The 21,677-nt window shown below is 45.0% G+C and overlaps 1 protein-coding gene across 4 annotated transcripts in view; it reads right to left on the bottom strand.

Annotated features, from left to right (window-relative positions):
• LOC148138596 (uncharacterized) overlaps nucleotides 1-2,122 on the bottom strand; it is a 51,075-nt gene extending 48,953 nt beyond the window's left edge. For all 4 annotated transcript variants that reach the window (XR_015753940.1, XR_015753941.1, XM_087981579.1 and 1 more), the window contains exon 1: nucleotides 2,037-2,122. The gene's annotated coding sequence lies outside the window, so the exon portion shown is untranslated. The remainder of the gene's footprint in view (nucleotides 1-2,036) is intronic.
• Between the last annotated feature and the right edge of the window lie 19,555 nt (nucleotides 2,123-21,677).

The following is a 21,677-nucleotide window of genomic DNA, read 5'->3' as shown; positions in this document are numbered from 1 at the left end:
TGTCATCAAACTTGGAGGAAATCCTTCCGAATGTATTGATTAACTGCACTGAGCCTGTTTACATGCAGCCCTGTTAGTAGTGCTGTCATATTCTCAGTTAAGAATCACAGAACACCAGGTTATAGTCCGACAGGTTTAATTGGAAGCACATTAGCTAACAGAGCGACGCTCCTTCATCAGGTGATTGTGGAGGGCACAATTCTAAGGCACAGAATTTATAGCAAAAATGTAGTGTGATGTAACTGAAATTATCCATTGAAAAATACCTTGATTGTCTGTTGAGTCTTTCATCTGTTCGAATACCATGATAGTTTCACTTCTTTCATGTGTAAACCACAAAACCTTTTTTAAAAAGTTGAATTCCTGACAATGGTCCATCAAATCACTCATTGTATTAATCACTGCACAGTCTCAACAAAGGAATGAAACTGTATGGACCACATTGCAGCTACCAATGCACTGGAAAATACAACACAATTAGCCCTCTTGACCCTGCAACTTCTGTCTCACTGTGGGCCAAAACAGCAGAACTGTACTCCAGCCCAATCTGAAACCTCATGGCCTGGTATATCCCCCATTCAACTATTAACATCAAGCCAGTGGATCAACCCTGGCTCAATGGAGAGTTCCGCAGGGCATGCCAGGAACAATACCAGGCATACCTAAAAGTGTGGTGCCAACCTGGTGAAGCTACCCAACCTGCATGCCAAATAGCGCAAGCAACACCAAATAGAACTGTGATCCAACAACCAATGGATCAGATCTGAACTCTGCAGTTCTGCCACACCTAGTCAGGAATGGTGATGGGCAATTAAACAACTCACTGCAGGAAGCATCACAGATATCCCCACCCTCACTGATGGAGGGGTCTCACACATCCAGGCAACAGACAAGACAACAGCATTTGCAGCAATCTTCAGCCAGCAGTGCCAAGTGGATGAGCCTTCTCCATTGGTCCCTGACATCACAGATATGAATCAACTTGGTTGAAAACTTATTTCAAATCAGATCAAGAAATGGAGAAGTAGTGTAAAGGCTGTCGGCCCTACCAACATTGTGGCAATAATACTGATGGCTGTGCTCCAGAACTTGCTGCCCACCAAGACAAGTCCAGTACTGGCACCTACTGACATTGTGGAACATTTCCCATGGATGTTCCAACACAAAAACGCAGGACAGAGCCAACCCAGCCAATTTCCCTCCATCAGTCCACACTCCCTCAGCAGTGAAGTGATGGAAGGAGTCACCAACAGTGCTGTCACGCAGCTGCTCAGCAATAACCTTCTGTGACACCCAGTTGGGGTTCTGCCAGGGCCACTCAGCTCCTGATCTTGTTGCAGACTTGATTCACAAACTGACAAACAGCTGAATTCCAGAGGTGAGGTGAGGGTGATAGCCCATTCCCACTCCAAGACCACTATTTCGAATTCAGTGATATCACCTGAACTCACCACAGTCTCAGCTCAGTTACTGAAACTCTCATTCATTCATTTTGTTAACTCTAGATTTCATGATCTAAACCCACTCCTGGCCAGCATCCCACAATCACCCTCCCTATAATCTCCAGAATATTGAAAGCTCTACCGCCCAAGTGTTCACTTGTACTAGAACTTGCTGATCCATCAAAAGGCTCCCATTTATAAGCAACAACAATTTACTTTCACACACTTGATTTAATTCCTGGCTGTAATCATTCCTATCTCCATGCAACAGACACACTTTCACATCTCAATAACTCATTTTAGTTTAGACTCCCAATGATGTGTTTATTTGAGTTCAGCTGTGTGACTGTTTCTATAGATTCCAAGGCAACACGGTCTGGAATTCCCACCCTCTAACATCTGCTTTCTTCCTTTAAGGCATTCCTGAAAAATTGCTTATTTGGCAATGGTTTTGGTCACCGGACATAATATTCTCCAGCTGTGGCCTTATGTCAAAAGTTTTCAATATTTTTGTGAAATTAAAAACATGTTGATTTGTACAGATATCTTCGACTTTTCACTATCGCTGAGTGAATAATCTGTAATGTCTCTTACCCAACCACGTTGTGGGAGCGCCTTCACCATTCAAACTGCAGCTGTACAAGGAAGTCGAACATCACCCTCTCCACAGGCAACAGGGCTTTGGTAATGATCACTGGTATCTGTGGAAGGAGAAATACACATGATGTTTCAGGGAGTGCAATATGAATTATAGGAAATGAAAACGGTGCAGAATTTGACTGTCAGAAATGGAAGAAAAATCCACTCACTATTGGAAAAAAGAATTCTTGACTGTCAAAGATATTGTGGAAAAAATAACCTGATAATGGAGCAGCATACGGTCAAGAGTCAGGCAGCAGTGGACAATCCATTTACAAAAAGATCTGTGAACGTAGTAGTAAAATACTAAACATGGCAAAAATACACTCATGTGAGACTGAGGAAGCTAGATAACGAACAAGTGGACATCAAGGAGCCCAGAGGTGAATCAGAGCAGTGTTCACTTTTATGATCCCACAGTCAGAAATGTCTAGCACAAAAACAGACTCTTCAGTCCAACCTATCTATGCAAACCAGATATTCTAACCTAAACTATTCCCATTTACCAGCAATTGACCGACATCCCTCTGAACCCTTCCTATTCAAATGCCTTTTAAATGTTACAATTTTGGTTTCCCTTTAGGCACCTTTTGAATTTTCTCCTCTCACCCTAAACCTATATCCTCTAGTTCTGGGCTCCACCACCTCAGGGTAAACACTTTGTCTATTTACGCTATCCATGCTCCTCACAATTTTATATACCTCTTCAACATCACACCTCAGCCTATGACACTCCAGGGAAAATGGCCCCAGCCTATTATGCCTCTCCTTGCAACTCAAATCCTCCAACCCTGGCAACATCCTTACAAAATCAATTCTCAAGCCTTCCATGTTTCAGTGCCTCTTTCTGATAACAGGGAGACCAGAATTGCGCACCATATTCCAAAAGTGGCCCAACCAATGTCCTGTACAGCTCCTTTACTCAATGCTCTGACCAACAAAGGGAAGAATACCAAACAATTTCTTCACTATCCTATCTACCTGTGACTCTACTTTCAAGGAGCTATGAACATGCACTCCAAAGTCTCTTTGTTCAGCAAGACTCTCCAAGACCTTACAATTCAGTGTGATTTGCTTTTCTAAAATGCAGCACCTCACATTTTTCTAAATTAAAGCCTATCTGCCACTCCACAGCCCATTGGCCCATCTGATCATTATCCCATTGTATTCTGAGACAATCTTTATCACTGTCCACAATACCTCCAATTTTGGTGTCATCTGCAAACCTACGAAACGTATTGGCTCTATTCACATCCAAATCATTTAAATGGATGAAGAAACAAATCCAGAAAAAAAAATCAATTTCTCTGGGTTTGAATGTGCTCTGGGTAAATCCTGCCCTATGACTCTCTACCAGGGAGGGCTCTACATACACCCCTCTGAACTTTGCCCCCGACAAAGCTGGCGGCCACGCATGTGCCAAGTGAATCTTTGCCCCGAATAAAGATGGCGGCAATCACACGATGAGGTTATTTTCCAGTTTACTGCAAAAACGGGACTGTAAGTTTCAAATTTGTATTTTCCGATGTGCACTAAATGTTTGTAAAACCTCTCAGCCCATACCAACACCATTTCCGTCCCACTTCCTGCTGTTTATTTCTTTCCTTCCCAACAGCTCTCCATCCACACGTCCCGCACATCCGCGCCCACCGTGAGGATGATCACGTGGTATAGTCTAGTCCCGTCCCTCATTTACTCTGATTGGTCGGAGGACCAAATGCCCCGCCAGGTCCTCCAGCTCTGCCCCTGCCTTTCCATTGGTCTTCCGCTGACATCAACCACCAGGGGCCCATTGTTGGCTGGTGCATGTGCACTGCTTTGTGGCTTTTGTTGCTGTTTATCAGTTACAAGAGTGAGACACAAAGTTCAAAATCACACAACCATCTGAGGAAGAAGCTGCAACGTGAGTGCTTCCAAATAAACCTGTTGGACTATAACCTGGTGTTCTGTGAATTTCAATTTTGTCCATCCTAATCCAACACCAGCACCTGAAAGTCAAGAGTGCGGGAGGAATGCAAAATACAACAACAAAAGAACTAGGAACAGGAGAAGGCCGCCCTGCCCTTTGAGCTTGCTCTGCCATTCATTAAGATCATGGCTGATCATTTCGTGGGCGCAGAACCATTTACCAACGTTCTCACCATATCCCTTAATTAATTAATTCTTTTAAAAAAATGTTACCTTAGCTTTAAAAACGTTTACTAAACTAGCATCAACTACTTCCCTGGGCAATGAATTCCATAGAGGTCAAGAAATTCCTTCCCAATTCAGTCCTAAATTTGCTGCCTCTAATCTTGAGGTGATGCCCTCTTGTCCTAGCTTCGCCTGCCAGTGGAAACATTCTCTCTACTTCTATTTTATCCATTCCATTCATTATTTTATATGTTTCCATTCTTCTGAATTCCAATGAATATAATCTCAATCTACTCAGTCTCTCTTAAGCTAACCACCTCAACTCCAGAATCAACCGAGTTAACCTCCTCTGCACCCCCTCTAGTGCCGGTACATCCTTTCTCAAGTAAGGAGACATAAACTGCATGCAGCACTCCAGGTGTGGCCTCACCAGCACCCAAATAAAGCTGGAACATAACCTCTGCTTTTAAGCACAATCCCTTCAGCAATGAAGGCCAAAATTCCATTTGCTGTCTGAATTGATTGTTGTACCTGGTGACCAACCTTCATGCAGAAGGATACTCAGGTGACCCCTGCATAGCAAATGATGCAAGTTTTAAAAACTCAAGTAATAATCTCTTTTTTAATGTTACTCCAACCAAACAGTCGGACTTTACATTTATGAACATTCTATTCCAAATGCCAGACCATTGCCCACTCACTCAATGTATTTATGTTCCTCTGCAAAGTTTCACAGTCCTCCGCACACATTGTTCTGCTACTCATCTTAGTGTCATATGCAAACTTTGACACCCTACATGTGGTCGCCAACTCCAAATCATCTGTATCAATTCTAAATATTTGCAGTCGCAACACTGATCCCTGAGGCGCACTATTAGTCACTGATTGCCAGCCAGAATAGTACTCATTTATCCCCACACTTTGCTTCCTGTTAGTCAACCAATCTTCTATCCATGCTAATACTCTACTCCTAACGCCATGCACCTTTATATTATTCAACAGCCTCTTGCACAGCACCTTGTTGAAGGCCTTTTGGAAATCCAGGTACACCGCATCCACTGGGTCCCCGTTGTCCACCTTGCTCAAAATGTCTTCATAGAATTCCAAAAGATTTGTGAAGTAGGAACTGCCCTACATGAACCCATGCTCTGTCTGTCCAATGGGACAATTTCTATCGAGATTCCCTGCTATTTCTTTCTTGATAATAGACCCAAGCATCTTTCCCACTACAGAGAATATGCTAACTTGTGTATAATTCCCCACCTTTTGTCCACCTCCTTTTTAAAAAAAGTGGCGTCAATTTTGCTGCTTTCCAATTTGCTGGGACTGCCATAGAGTCCAGAGAATTTTGGAAAATTACTGCCAGTGCATTTGCTATTTCTCCTGGCATCTCCTTTATTACCCTGGGATGCATTCCATCAGGGTCAGAAGACTTTTCTGTCATTAGCTCAATTAACTCCAACAGTCCAACACTAGCTGTTCCCTAATAATGATCGTTTCCAAATCCTCACCTATCTTTGTCTCTTTGCTAATTATTGGCAAGATATTAGTGTCCTCCACTGTGATATCCCATAATTAAATGTTCCTTCTCCTTTTCCAAAGGACCAACATTTACTTTAGCCACTATTTTCTCATTCAATATAAAATTTTGCTATCTTTATAGTCTGTGCTAGTTTATTTTTCTCATGTTCTATCTTACTTTTCTTTATAGCTCTTCTGTGGCTTTCTGTTGACCTTTAAAGTTTTCCCAGTTCTAGTTTCAGGTTGTTTTTGGCCACTTTGCATGTCTTCTCTTTCAATTTGATCGCTTTCCTTAGATACCCATCACAGAGTATGCCTTTTCTTACAATCCTTCCTTTTCACTGGAATATACCATTGCGGAGCACTTTGTAAAGTGCCTTTGAAAATCTTCCACTGCTCATCAACTGTCCCTCTATAAAATCTTTGTTTCCAGTCTACTTTATCCAGGTTCTCCCTCATTCTATTGTAGTTCCCTGTGTTGAAGCACAGGACCCAGGTATTAGATTTTATCTTCATGCTCTCCATATGTATTCTAAATTCAACCATACAGTGATCACTTCTTTCAAGAGGATCCCTAACTCTGAGGTCATTAATTATTCCTGTCTCATTGCACAGGGCCAGATGCTGGATAGATTGCTCCCTTGTCAATTCCATTTCAACAGTTCAAGAAAACTATCATGGATACACTTAATAAACTCAAGGCTACCCTGACTGAGCTGGTTCGATCAATCTACATGTAGATTACAATCAGTTGTGGTAATAGCCGTACCATTTTTACAGGCAATAGTTATTTCTTTGTTTATTGCCCATCCCAATGTGATGTTATTATTTGGTGGCCTGCACACTACACCTGTCAGTGACTTTCTTGTTAGAATTTTGCTGTACATTCTCCTAATGTACAGCAATAACAACAACTACTTGCATTGTATGGAATCTTTCACAATGGCAAATCTCCTAAGGTGCTTCATGGATGATTAAAACGTTGATTAAAGAGAATGATTTTAAAATACCTCTTAAAGGAGGATAGAGAAGGTTAGGGAGGGTATTCTACAGACTTCTGCCCTTGACAGCACCATTCATGGAGTGATGCAGGGTGGGTTGAAAAGGGACCGTGCCAAGGGGAAATGGAGGAGCACAGGCAGTGCATAAGGTCTTAAGGACAGAGGAGGTTCCAGACTGAGTCTGTCTGTCAGAGAGTATGGCTGCCTCATGGAGTTTGAAGCTCTGCAATGGGTCCATGCATGTCATGTTAGTCGAGGAGAGTATAACGGTGGCTGAGAGAACTTTTGATGAGGACTCGTCTCCTGAGGTAGTGTGGGCTGAGGTTAGAAACAGAAGAGGAGAGGTCACACTGCTTGGAGTTTTTTTTATAGGCCTCCACAGAGTACCAGGGTTGTGGAAGAGAGGATTAGCAAAATTATTCTGGATAGGAGTGAAAGTAACAGGGTGGTCATTAAGGGGGACTTTAACTTCCCCAACATTGACTGGAAATGCTATAACTCTAATACGTTGAATGAATCGATTTTTATCCAATGTGTACAGGAGGGTTTCCTGACACAGTATGTTAAAGGGCGGACAAGAGGGAAGGCCACATTGGATCTGGTCCTTGGTAATGAACCAGACTAGGTGTTTGATTTAGTTGTAGGTGAGCACTTTGGAGAGAGTGACCATAATTCAGTTAAGTTTAGTTTAGCGATGGAAAGGAATAAGTACATACCACAGGTTATTGATGGGGCAAGGGCAATTATAATGCTATTAGGCAAGAATTAGATGCACAGAATGGGGTAGTAAAATGCTGGGGATGCAGACAATGGAAATATGGAGCTCGTTTAAGGAACAGATATTGCGTGTCCTTGATAGGTATGTCCCTGTCAGGCAGGAGGAAGTGATAAGGTAAGGGAACCTTGGTTCACTGCGGAAACTGCATCTCTTGTTACGAAGAAGAAGGAGGTTTAGGTGTTGATGAGACAAGATGGTTCAGATGAGGCGATGGAGAATTACAGGTCAGCTAAGAAGGATTTAAAGAGAGAGTTAAAAAGAGCAAAGAGAGGACACAAGCAGTCTTTAACAAATAGAATAAAGGAGAACCCTAAAGCTTTCTATAGGTATGTGAGAAATAAAAACATGATTAGGGTAGGAATAGGTCCAATCACAGACAGAATGGGAAGATGAGTGTTGACCCTGTGGAGATCGGAGAGAGGCTAAATGAACATTTCTCATCGGTTTTCACTCAGGAAAAGGAGAATATTGTAGAGGAGAAGAATGAGGTATGAGATATTAGACTAGAAATTATCAAGGTTAGATACGAACAGGTGTTATCAATGCTGGAAGGAGTGAAAATAGACAAGTCCCCTGGGCTGGATGGGATTTATCCGAGAATTCTCTGGGAAGCTAGGGAGGAGGTAGCATAGCCTTTGGCTTGGATATTTGAGTTGTCATTGTCTGCAGATTTGGTACCAGAGCACTGGAAGATTGCAAATGTTGTGCCCTTGTTCAAGAAAGGCAGTAGAGATGACCCAGGTAATTATAGACCAGTGAGCCTTACTTCTGTTGTAGGAAAGGTTTAGGAAAGGATTATGAGAGATAAGATTTATACTCATCTGTCAAACATCAATTTGATTTCAGATAGTCAACTTGGTTTTGTCTCACAGGTCATGTCTCAGAAATCTCATACAGTTTTTTGAGAAGGTCACCAAGCTTGTAGTTGAGGGTAGGGCATTTGACATGATACACATGGACAAAAGTAAAGCTTTTGACAAGGTTCCACATGGTAAGCTGTTGGAGAAAATGCAGAGGCATAGAATCGAGGGTGATTTAGCAGTTTGGATTAGAAACTTGCTTTCTGAAAGAAGGCAGCGAGTGATGGTTGATGGAAAATATTCAGACTGGAATCCAGTTACTAGTCACGTGCCACCAGGATCTGTTTTGGGACCACTGCAGGTATAGGTGAATGGATTAGGAAATTTTCAGACGTCACTAAAGTCAGTGTAGTATTGGACAGTGTGGAAGAATGTTACAGGTTGCAAGGGGACTTGGATAAACTGCAGAATTGGGCTGAGAGGTGGCAAATAGAGTTCAATGCAACTAAATGTGAGGTGATGCACTTTGAGAAGAATGACAGGAAGGCGGAATACTGGGTCAATGGAAAGATTCTTGGTAGTGTGGTGTGCAAAGGGATCTTTTAATCCATGTACATAGATCCCTGAAAGTTGCCACCCAGGTTGATAGTGCTGTTAAGGCGGCATACGGTGTATTAGGTTTCATTCGTGGAGGGATTGAGTTCCGAATTTGAAATACCATACTGCAACTATACAAAACGCTGGTGCAGCCACACTTGGAATATTGTGTTCAGTTCTGGTGCCCATATTTCCAGAAGGATCTGGAAACATTGGAAAAGGTGCAGAGGAGATTTACCAGAATGTTGCCTGGTCTGGAGAGAAGGTCTTGTGAGGAAAGGCTGAGAGACTTGAAACTCTTCTCATTAGCAAGAATAAGGCGAGAGGGGATTTGATAGAGACATACAAGATGATTAGAGGATTACAAAGGTAGACAGTGGAAGTATTTTTCCTAGGATGATGATGTCAGCGTTGGGGGAATGGGGGTGGAACCCTGCTCATGACTCCACCCCCATTCCCCCCACTCCAGTTACAGGCTCCGCCCCCACTCTCAGCTCCACACCCACACCAGATCCCAGCTCCCAGCCCTGCCGAGTTTTCACCATCCCTCCAGCCCTTCCCCTCACTGAGGACGAACGATCAGTTCTCAGCAAAGGCCTCACCTTCATCCCCCTCCGTCCACGCATCAATGAATTTAATACACGCCGTGACGTCGAACACTTCTTCCACCGCCTCCGAGCTTACTTTCGCAATCAGGACTCCCGCCCACCTTCCGAGGACCCCTTTGCCCACCTCCAACACACTGCATCCACCTGGTCACCCCGCGCTGGCCTATTACATGCCCTCGACCTCTTCATTTCCAACTGCCGCCGGGACATTAACCGCCTCAACCTGTCTACCCCCCTCCCCCACTCCAACCTCTCACCCTCACAACGCGCAGCCCTCCAATCCCAACCTCATCGTCAAGCCAGCAGATCAAGGGGGCGGAGTGATAGTCTGGCACACTGACCTCTAAACCGCTGAAGCCAAACGCCAACTTGAGGACACCTCTTCCAACTGCCCCTTCGATCATGACCCCACCCCCATCACCAAACCATCATCTCCCAGACCATACAGAACCTCATAACCTCGAGATCTCCCACCCACAGCTTCCAACCTCATAGTCCGGGAACCCCACACTGCCCGGTTCTACCTCCTTCCCAAGATCCACAAGCCTGACCATTCTGGACAACCCATTGTCTCAGCATGCTCCTGCCCCACTGAACTCATCTCTACCTACCTCGACACTCTCCTATCCTCCCTAGTCCAGGAACTCCCCACATACATTTGAGACACCACCAACGCCCTCCACCTCCTCCAAGACTGCCGTTTCCCCGGCCCCCAACGCCCCATCTTCACCATGGATATCCAATCCCTCTACACCTCCATCCGCCATGACCAGGGCCTCCAAGCCCTCCGTTTTTACCTCTCCCGACGTCCCCAACAGTACCCTTCCACCGACACTCTCATTCGTTTGGCCGAACTGGTCCTCACCCTTAATAATTTCTCCTTTGAATCCTCCCACTTCGTCCAGAACAAAGGGGTAGTCATGGGAACACATATGGGCCCCAGCTATGCCTGTCTCTTTGTTGGCTACGTAGAACAGTCGATCTTCCGTAATTACACTGGAACCACTCCCCACCTCTTCCTTCGCTACATTGATGACTGAATTGGTGCCACCTCGTGCACCTGCGAGGAGGTTGAGCAATTCATCAACTTCACCAACACCTTCCACCCTGACCTTAAATTTACCTGGATTATCTCTGACACCTCCCTCCCCTTTCTGGACCTCTCCATCTCCATTCATGCCGACCGAGTTGACACTGACATTTTTTACACCCTACCGACTCCCACAGCTACCTGGATTACACCTCTCCCCACCCTACCTCTTGCAAAAATACCATTCCGTATTCCCAATCCCTCCACCTCTGCCGTATCTGCTCCCAGGAAGATCAGTTCCACCACAGAACACACCAGGTGGCCTCCTTCTTTAGAAACCACAATTTCCCTTTCCACGTGGTTAAAGATGCCCTCCAACGCACCTCGTCCACATCCCGCGCCTCCGCCCTCAGACCCCACCCCTCCAACCGTAACAAGGACAGAACGCCCTTGTGCTCACTTTCCACCCCACCAACCTTCGCATAAACCAAATCATCGGCCGACATTTCCGCCACCTCCAAACAGACCCCACCACCAGGGATATATTTCCCTCCCCACCCCTTTCCACATTCCGCAAAGACCGTTCCCTCCGTGACTACCTGGTCAGGTCTACGCCCACGCCCCCCTACAGCCCACCCTCCCAACCTAGCACCTTCCCCTGCCACCCCAGGAATTGCAAAACCTGCGCCCACACCTCTTCCCTCACCTCTATCCAAGGCCCTAAAGGAGCCTTCCACGTCCAAAGTTTTACCTGCACATCCACAAATATAATTTATTGTATCCGTTGCTCCCGATGCGGTCTCCTCTACGTTGGGGAGACTGGACACCTCCTAGCAGACCGCTTTACAGAATATCTCCGGGACACCGGCACCACCGGCACAACCCCACCGACATGTGGCCCAACATTTCAACTCTCCCTCCCACTCTGCCGAGGACATGGAAGTCCTGGGCCTCCTTCACCGCCGCTCCCTCACCAGCAGATGCCTGGAGGAAGGTCGCCTCATCTTCCGCCTTGGAACACTTCAACCCCAGGGCATCAATGTGGACTTCAACAGTTTCCTCATTTCCCCTTCCCCCACCTCACCCCAGTTCCAAACTTCCAGCTCAGCACTGTCCCCGTGACTTGTCCTGACTTGTCCTACCTGCCTATCTTCTTTTCCACCTATCCACTCCACCCTCCCCCCGCCCCCGACCTATCACCTTCATCCCCTCCCCCACTCACCTATTGTACTCTATGCGACTTTCTCCCCACCCCCACCCTCCTCTCGCTTATCTCTCTACGCTTCAGGCTCTCTGCCTTTATTCCTGATGAAAGGCTTTTGCCTGAAACGTCGATTTTACTGCTCCTCTGATGCTGCCTGAACTGCTGTCCTCTTCCAGCACCAGAATCTGTACCCCACCACATCACTTTGCCCCACAATCGTGGTATCTGGCTGTGCACAAGGAGGAGTGGCACAGTCTGTACTGCGATGCACTGGGGCCCTGAAACACATGGTAAAGACTAAAATCACAAGAGCATTGAGAGCCCCACCATATTGTTTGCATGTTCTATTGTTTTTACTCTGTTCCTGCCTTCCCTTGTTTTTTTCTTAATAAAGTCGTTATTACACACACCTGCACAAATGAACTCAGGCCTCTCGATCCAACATTCGGGATATTTTCACCACATCACAAGGCATCGACTCTGATTTCCCTTGTCCCTTAGCCTGCTGAGTCGCGCCTGAATCAACTCTGCAATTGGGAGGAAGGTTCGGAACAGGAGGACCGAGCAGCGGCCGGTCGTCTAACCAGAGTGAGTGAGGACCGTGGCCAAAGCATTTTTTTTTTCCCCAGCACCCATGGTGTGTGTGTGTGCAGGTGTGAGACACAGTGAAAGACACAAAGTGCACGAATCTATATTCACATTCCACCACCAGGAAGACAGGAAAACACCCGGGTGGCCAGTGACAGGGGCCAAAGCATTCTCGGGGAGTGAACGCTTCAGGATTGGTCAGAAAGCAAACTATTTTGCAGGATTGATCATTCTCACCACATAGTGGAGCATTAAACCTCTCCCATGAATCTATGTGAGATTTTTAAGAAATAGTTGAGATGTAAATCTGATAACATATATTAGGGAGATTTAAACAATCCTTAGATAAACACATGGGTGATTTTGCAATAGTGTAGGTGGACGAGCTGAGAGTAATTCACAGGTCGGTGTGAATAATTCACAGGTCGGTTTACACAATTCGAGTAAGAAACTTATTTTCAAACTCCCAGAACGATTGGTAATTTACATACCTGGCTAGTATGGTTAATTTGGACCGAACAATCTATTTGCATCTTAATCATCTCAATGACTGTAACTCGGCAGAGCAATTGTTAATGATTAATATTTCACCCATGATCCTGTGCAGATATGAATATTCTCTATAAACTCAACGGTAATCTCAGACGCACGCGCAGTTTTGATTCTATGTGGAGCATGCGCAGTGTCACATTGATTAGAGAGACATGGAGTTGCTTTCTCCGGCAGCGGCTGCGATTGGCTTCAGAGAACGGCGCTCAGAGCCGGTGTGTGGGAGCCTCGCTGGGAAAAAGGAGCGGAGAGATTTCACAAGTCCTGGATACAGGTTAAATATAACTCGAAAAACACCCTCCAGGCCCGGGGAAGGAGGCGGCGGTCTCTGGGTCACGGCCGCCATTTGTTTGAGGGAAGAGGGAGCGCTCAGGGCCGCCATCTTGAGAAGGTCAAGGTGCAGGAGGGCGGGGCTCTCGGGGTCTGTAGAACAACCAGAGGAAAGGGAAGACCCATTGTTACTGATTAATCCCACGAACACAGCGTCACTGGGCGGTCCCACAGGAATATCCTCTCTCAGTCCTGCTGGGATGTTTCACCCAGTCAGAACCAGCAGCTCTCCTCCTCTCTCAGCTCCCCTTCTGTCCTTCCTGCAGCATCTGTCCCCTGGGACATTGAGCTGCCTGTCCTGTCCCTCCCTCAGCTGTTGTTTCTGTAATACCTGTGATATCCCAGTCCCACCTTAGATTACTTCACTAAAGACATGAATGCACCCGATGGATTTTTCTTAACATCAGCAATTGTTTAATATTCACTTACAGGTTTTTAATTGTATCTTTTTTGAAGTACTTAATTCACATTCAATCATTTGCAATGGCTGGATTTGAACCTGTGTCCAGAGAACATTTGCTGAGTTTCTGGATAAATTGCCTCACGATAATGCCACTAGGCCATCACTTTGCCTGCTCACAGGTTGCGTATCCCAGTGCAACATGAATCAAAACCCTTTCTTCCCGCACAATTATTTGATCCTGAACTCTGGTGATATCACTTAGTATCTCTCCATGTGGGATCCCTCACTGTATATGTCTAATTGCTGCCTCTGTCAGCATCTCTCACTCTTGCAGCTACTCCAAATCATGAACCAACAGAATTCTCCACTCCAGAGAGATGAGGCAGCACAAGCCAGGAATGGAGTCTGGAATTTTCCAGATCTCTGTGGTCTCACTGCCATTCTACATGTGTAACCCTCACAGCATCAGTCTAATTTCCCATTCTGCTTATTTATGTGTCTTCTACAGGTACTCAGGGAGTTCCTGACTCAATAGACTTGCCAACTGCTGGTTGGGAAGATGATTGTTCAGCCAGAGAGACAAAGGTCAGGGAGGTCAGGAGCCTTTAATAAATCCTGCTGCCAGGTAAGATCACTCACAGTGCACAGAGAAGAGAGCAATGAGAGGGCCCCAAACATCAGCTAACAAGACATGACATAGACATAGTGCTGGAGGGGGAGCACAGTACAGGCACACCCCAGGCTCAGTCACCACCCCTACTTTAAGTGTTGTTGTACTGAGACAGCATCGGGAGTTCCCAGTTTTCAATCCAGATGTGTGCTATCTTGGTAAGCACGAAGACAACAGAGGGGAATGCAGGCCTCACATGAGAGAGTGTAATGCTGTCTGTGATCTTTCTGTTCTCTAATCCCTCTCCAACATTGTATCTATGGGTCATCTTGTGGACCAGTGTCTTCAATCATTCTAACTCCTATAACAGTTCCTATCTCTGTCATCTCCTCCCCTCTTACCAATTAATTGACATATTTGAAACCTCCAGTCCAGACCACCATCCATATCGCTGTAACTTGCTTCAGTCTCTACAACATGCCTTGTCTCGATAGTCTCCTCCTCCAACAACTGGAGACATCGGGTCTGTTTCTGTGCTGCATGACTCTTTGTTTGAAGTTTCCTAAACGGAATGAGTTGCATTTGCCTGTGTTTGGCCTATACCCCTTCCAATCTTCTCCTCTCCATGTACCTGCCCAAGTATCTTTTCCATGTTGTAATTGTACTTGTTTTTACCATTTCCTCTGGCAGTTCATTCTGTCTATGCACCATCCTCTGTGGGAAATGTTGCCCCTCAGCTCCCTCTTTAAATCCTTGCTCTCTCACCTCACGTTTATGCCTCTAGCTTTGGACTCACCTACCCTTGGCTTTTCACCTTACTTAGGCCCTACATGGTTTCATAAACCTTTATAAGGTCACCCCGTGGCCTCCTCTGCCCAGGAGAAATATTGACGACAATGTTACAAGTATCTCCAACTCATGTACTCAATGCTTTGACCAATGAAGACAAGTGTGCCAAATGCTGCTTTCCCCACACTGTCACCCTGTGATGCCATTCCAAAACAGTGTAACTGCACCCCTTGGTCTCTCTCTGTTCGACAACACTGTCCAGGGCCCGACCATTAACTGCATTAGTCCTATCTGGTTTGTCTTAACTAAATCCAACACCTGAATTAAATCCCATTTTTCATTCCTTGGCCACTGGCCCAGTTGATTAACATCCCCTTCGATAACTATATTCCCTGCCCACTCTTCCACTAATTTTGGTATCCGCGAACATACTAACAGTGACTCCAATATTTTTACCCAGATCCTCTGTATAAATGATGCACATCAGTGGCCCCAGCACCAATCCTTACAGCATACTTCTGGTCAGAGTCCTCCAGTCTGAAAAACAACCCTCTACCTCCTCCTATCAAACCCAATGTGTATCCAGTTGGCTCGCTCTCCCTGATCCCATGTGATCTAACCTTACTAACCAGTGTACCCTGCTCAACCCTGTCAAAGGCCTTGCTGAACCCAGAAACAACATCTATTGCTTTGCCTTCATCTATCTTCTTAGTCACGTCTTCAACAAACTCAGTCAAGTTTGTGAGACATGTTTTCCCACGCACAAAACCACTCTAACTGTCTGTAATCAGTCCTGTCTTTCCAAATGCATGTAAATCCTACGTGTCAGCATGATCTCCAACAACTGACCCATCCTTGATTTAGATTAGATTAGATTAGATTAGATTACTTACAGTGTGGAAACAGGCCCTTCGGCCCAACAAGTCCACACCGACCCACCGAAGCGCAACCCACCCATTCCCCTACATTTACCCCTGTACCTAACACTATGGGCAATTTAGCATGGCCAATTCACCTGACCTGCACATCTTTGTGACTGTGGGAGGAAACCGGAGCACCCGGAGGAAACCCACGCAGACACGGGGAGAACGTGCAAACTCCACACAGTCAGTCGCCTGAGTCGGGAATTGAACCCGGGTCTCTGGCGCTGTGAGGCAGCAGTGCTAACCACTGTGCCACCGTGCCGCCCACAAGGAGATTTCTGTCTCCTCAGTCTGCAGTTCCTTGGCTTCCCCTTGCAGTCTTTCTTAAATAAGGCCACAACATTATTTTCATAGTCAGACAGTCATACAGCACGGAAACTAACTGTTCGGTTGATGCCGACCATAATCTTAAACTAACCTCGTCCCTCCTGCCTGTTCCTGGATCACATCCCTTCAAACCTTTCCTATTCCTGTACTAATATTTCAAGCTTTGTAATTGTACCCCTTCCTTGGGAATTTCATTCCACACACAAAACACACTCTGTAACAGTTTGCTTCTTATGTTTTCTGATTTTAAATCTCTCCCTTCTAACCTTAAGAAATGTAGCCCCTAGTTCTAAAATGACCTGCTGTTGGGAAAAAGACAAGTCACATTAACTCTATCTATACCCCTCATTGTTTTATAGACTTCTATACGCTCACCTCTCAACCTCCAGGCTCAAGTGAAAAATGTCCCAGACTATACAACCTTCCTTTATAACTGAAACCTTCTATACCCATCACCATCCCGGTAAATGTGATCTGAACCCTCTCCAGCTTAATATCCTTCCTATAACTGGGCAGAGTATTCCAGAGCAGGCCTTACCAATGTCCTGTACAATCGACACACGACTTCCCAAACTCCTAAACTCGAATGACTGAGCAATGAAGGCAAGTACCATTTATAACCATCCTGTCTCTCCTTGTGGCAAACTTCAAAGAACTGCATACCTGAATCCCAAGGCGTACAACACTACTGAAGACCCTACCATTAATTGTGAAAGTTCGACCCTTGTTTGTTGTAACCTAAATGCATTACCTTGCATTTACCCGAATTGAACTCCATCTGCAGTTTTTCAGCCATTCATGCATTTCATCAAGATCCCTTTGTAATCTCAGAAAACCTCCATCACTGCCCAGAATGCCACAAATATCACTGCTCAGGCCCCTACAATTTCCTTCCCCAGCTTCCCACAATTTTCTGAGATACACTTGATCAGGTCCTGGGGATTTATCTACCTCTATGTTTTAAAACTTCCAACACCGCCTCTTCTATAATGTGGACTCATTTCAAGACATGGAGTCATCGAGATGTACAGCAAGAAACTGACCCTTTGGTCCATCTCCTCCATGACGTTTTTCATCCCATTTGCCAGAACTTTGCCAATATCCCTCTAAAATCCTGCTATTTATTTACACACCGAGATGCCTGCTAAATATATTTCTGTCAGTCTCCACCATTTCTTCTGGCAGTTTATATCATACATATACCAGTTGTCCCTTTGGTCCCTACTAAATCTTTTCCTCTCACCTTAAAGCTATGTCTTGTAGGTTTGGACTCACCCCCCCCCCCCCCCCCCCCCGACCACCCCACCCACGACCAGAGAAAAGTCCTTCTCTATTGACCTCATGCTCATCATGATTTTAAGAAACCTTTATACGATAACTCCTCAGCATCCCATGTTAAAGTGAAAATAATCCCAGTCTATTCAGCTTTTCCCTGTAGCGCAAACCTGCCAATCCTGGCAACATCCTTATTCGTTTCTTCTGAACCTTTTCAAGTTCCACAACATCCTTCTGATGGCATTGAGACCAGAATTATACACAATATTCCAATAGTGTTCTGGCCAAACAATGTTTAGTTCCCTGAGCGCCCCAGGCCTTATCCACAGTAAGCTCCAAAGTGAAATATTTGTTTCGGATCTTGTAGTTTCACTCATCGTTGGATTTGTTGATCATTAAGGATACTGGTTTTGTCCCTAGCTCTTATTTTGCTATTAATACACTTGTAGAATATCTTTGGATTCTCCTTAACTTTATCTGCCAAAGTTATTTCATGTCCCCTTTCTGCATTCCTGATTTCCATCCAAAGAGTATTCCTACAACCCCTATGATCCTCAGGGATTCCCTTGATCCAGCTGGCTATATATGACATGTGCCCCCTTTTCCTTGACCAGAGTTTCAGTAGACAGCCAGTGTTTCCGAAAGCTGTCAGCATTGAGCTGCACACAAACAGGAACATGCTGGTGCTGAACGGTCCTTTTATCTCACATTTAAAATATTCCCAATTGTCAGAATTCCCTTTACCTGCAAATAGACTCTCGAATCAACTTTTAAAAAAGTTCATGTCTAATGCTATCAAGATTTGTCTTGCCACATTTTATAACATTAACTTTTGGACCAGGCCTGTCATTCAGCAAAGCTATTTTCAAACTAATAGAATTGTGGTCACTTTGCCAAAGTGCTCCCTCACTCACACCTCAGTCCTATTCCCTACCTTGTTTCCCAAGGGGAGGTCAGGTTTCGCTTCTTTCTCCAGTTGGGCAATTTACATATTGACTGAGACATTGTCAAAGGCCTTACCGAACGCCATGATAACCACATCGTCTGCACTGCTCTCATAAATATTTTTAGATAACTTTTCAAAAAAACTCAATTGAATTCATCTGACAGGATTTTCCTTTACAAAATCTGTCTTGAATCTATTCCTTTCTTTTCAATGTTGATACATCTTGTCCCTGAGAATTGTTCCCAATTTTTACCCAATATCCCTGTGGGTAGCAAAGTATTAAAGAGATCCAAAAGGGCCCCAGCAATCTCCTCCCTTACCTCCCACTGCAGCCTGCGATACATTTCATTGGGCACTGGGGATTTCTCCCCCTTTATGCCTGTGAAAGCATTTAATACCTCCTTACTGATCTTAACATGTTCTCGAGTCTCACCATCCCGACTGAAATCCCCGGCTACAGTGCCTTTCTCCTGTGTGAATACAGATGAGAAGCATACATTGAAGACCTCAGCTACTTCCTCTGGCTCCATGCGCAGATCGTCCCTTTGGTTTCCAACAGGCCGCACTCTTTAACCGGGAATCTTCTTCCTCTGACTCTCGTCATAAAATATCTTGTAGCTTTTCCTTACTAGTGTCTGCCAAGGAGGTTTCATGGCCATTGAGTGTCCCTCATTTTTAAGGACCCCCTTGCACTCTCGATAGTTGTTGAAGGGCTTCACCTGGTTTTATTGCACTGTATTTTCTTTACCAAACTCACAATATCACTTGATCAGTATTCGCTGAACTTGGTGCCTTTGTCATTCACTGTTCATGGTACACGCTGGCCCTGAATTCTCACTGTATCACTTGAAAATACTCCCTCTTTCCAATTGTAGGCTCGACTGCAAATACTTCCTCTGAGTCTATATTTTTCACATCCTGTCTAATGCTAGTAATAATGATCAGTGATAGTGATAATGAAATGATAAGTAGCATTCCCCAAAATTGGACACACAACTTCTGCATGATCCTTAGCTCTTTCCATCATGACTTCAAAACGTACAGAATTATGGTCATTATCCCCAAGCACTACCTTATCCTTATCTCTCTCAAAATGTCCAATACCTCAGCCCACCCTGTCTGTTTAATATCCTCCCGTCCTTACCAATCGCCCCATCTGTGCACCTTCCTCAAGCCTTTCCATCATATGATATCACTGCAAACTTCTCCAGACCCCACAGCACTCCTTCATCCTATCCTAAAGCACCTCACTCCCATGAACTTTCTACCATCCCTATAAACCTCCTTATCTGTATAAACCCCTCCAGCTCCCACAGCCATTCCTGCCCATCGTCCCTTTGTGTAAATTATGAAGCCACGTGACCGTTCCCCAGACCTGTAACCTTGGCCAATCTCTGCAATCTTATCTATCTCTGTGACCTCCTCCCAAAACTACTAGCCTTCGTAACTCTGTAACCTCCTGCAGTCACTAAAATCATCTGTGAATGTGAGCCATCCTTTTGAGGACTGTCACCTCTTCCAGTCCCAACAACTCTCTCTACCTGTAACCTTGACCAGTCTGAAGAGTCCTTACTAACTGTGCAACCCTCAGTATTGATAACTTCATCCAGTCTCGATAACTGAGAAGAGAGGAATGAGAAGGCTCCAAACCTCTGTTAACAAGACATGACATCGATACAGATATGGAGGGGGAATACAGTACAGGCCCACCCCACGCACAATCCCCACCCCAATTTAAGTTCTGTTGCACTAAAACTTGCTACACTCCAACACTGCACCTATGGCATGTCTTGTGGACCGGTGTCTTCAATAATTTTTAACTCCGATAACAGTTCGTATCTCTGTAAACTCCTCCTATCCCAATAGTCACTCCACGTATTTGAAACGTACTGCATTCCAGATTACTATCCCTATCGCTGTAACTTGCTTCAGTGTCTACAACATGCCTTATCTCGGTTGTCTCCAGTTATTGGAGGAGGAGACTGAGTCATGCAGCTCGAAAATAGTTCCTTCGATCCAACTAGTCCATATTGACCAGAGTCCCTGACGGAGTCGCGTTTCCCTGCATTTGACCCAAATCCCTTCAAACCTTCTCCTCTCCATGTTTCTGCCCAAATCTTTTTTACATGTTGTTATTGTACTTTTCTCTACCACCTGCACCATCCTCTGTGTGAAAAATGTTCTCCTCCAATCCCTTTTAAGTCTTTCCCCTCTCACCTTATATTTATTCCCTCTAGAACATAGAACATGGCGGCACAGTACAGGCCCTTCGACTCTTGATGTTGCACCAACCTGTGGAACCAATGTGAAGCCCAATTAGCCAACACTATTCCATTCTTGTCCATGTGACTATCCAATGACCGTTTAAATGCCCTTAAGGTTAGCAGATCGACTCCTGTTGTAGGCAGTTTGTTCCATGCCCCCACTACTCTGAGTAAAGAAATTATTTCTGACATCTGTCATATATCTTTCACCCCTCAATTTAAAGCTATCCCCCCTCAGATCGCAATCTGAGGGAAAAGGCTCTCACTGTCCAATCCATTTCACTTTCTGATTATCTTAATGTCTCAATTAATTAATCTCAAACGTCTTCTCTCGAACAAAAACAGCTTCAAGTTCCTCATCTCACACTCCCTCCATATCAGGTAACATCCTAGTAAAATATCCACTGAACCCTTTCCAAATCTTACACATAGTTCCTCTAATGGGGTGACCTATCTGCTCTGTAATTTCCTCGCCTATCCCTGCTGCCCTTCTTGAACAAAGGAATCTCGTTTGATATCCTCCAGTCATTCGGCATTTCATCCGTGGTCAGCAATGTATTAAATATATCCACCAGAGCCCCAGCAATCTCCTCCCTTACCTCCCAAAGCAGATTGGGATACATTTCATTCAGAGGGAAGGGAAACCTGGAGCCTTCAAGAAATTCTGCAGCGAGATAGGACCACTCACAGTGAATAGAGCAGAGAGCATTTCAGCGATCGATCTTTGGTATGGAGGACATGACATAGATACAGAGTTGAAGGGTGAACACAGAGTGTAATGGTCCCAGGTTCAATCCCCACTCTCTTGTTTACTTTCATCTCTGCTGTATTGAGCCTTCCTATGTCAATATAGGAAGTTAACAGTTATCAATCCAGGCCTGTGTTGTCTTAGTGAGGATCAGTCCAACAGAGGGGAAAGC

Source organism: Chiloscyllium plagiosum, unplaced genomic scaffold (assembly GCF_037043375.1).
Source record: "Chiloscyllium plagiosum isolate Xiang-an unplaced genomic scaffold, Cpla_swu_hap1 HiC_scaffold_40, whole genome shotgun sequence".
Taxonomy (NCBI): Eukaryota; Metazoa; Chordata; class Chondrichthyes; order Orectolobiformes; family Hemiscylliidae; genus Chiloscyllium; species Chiloscyllium plagiosum.
Note: the sequence above shows the minus strand (reverse complement) of the source record. Positions and strands in the feature narration are given on the sequence as shown.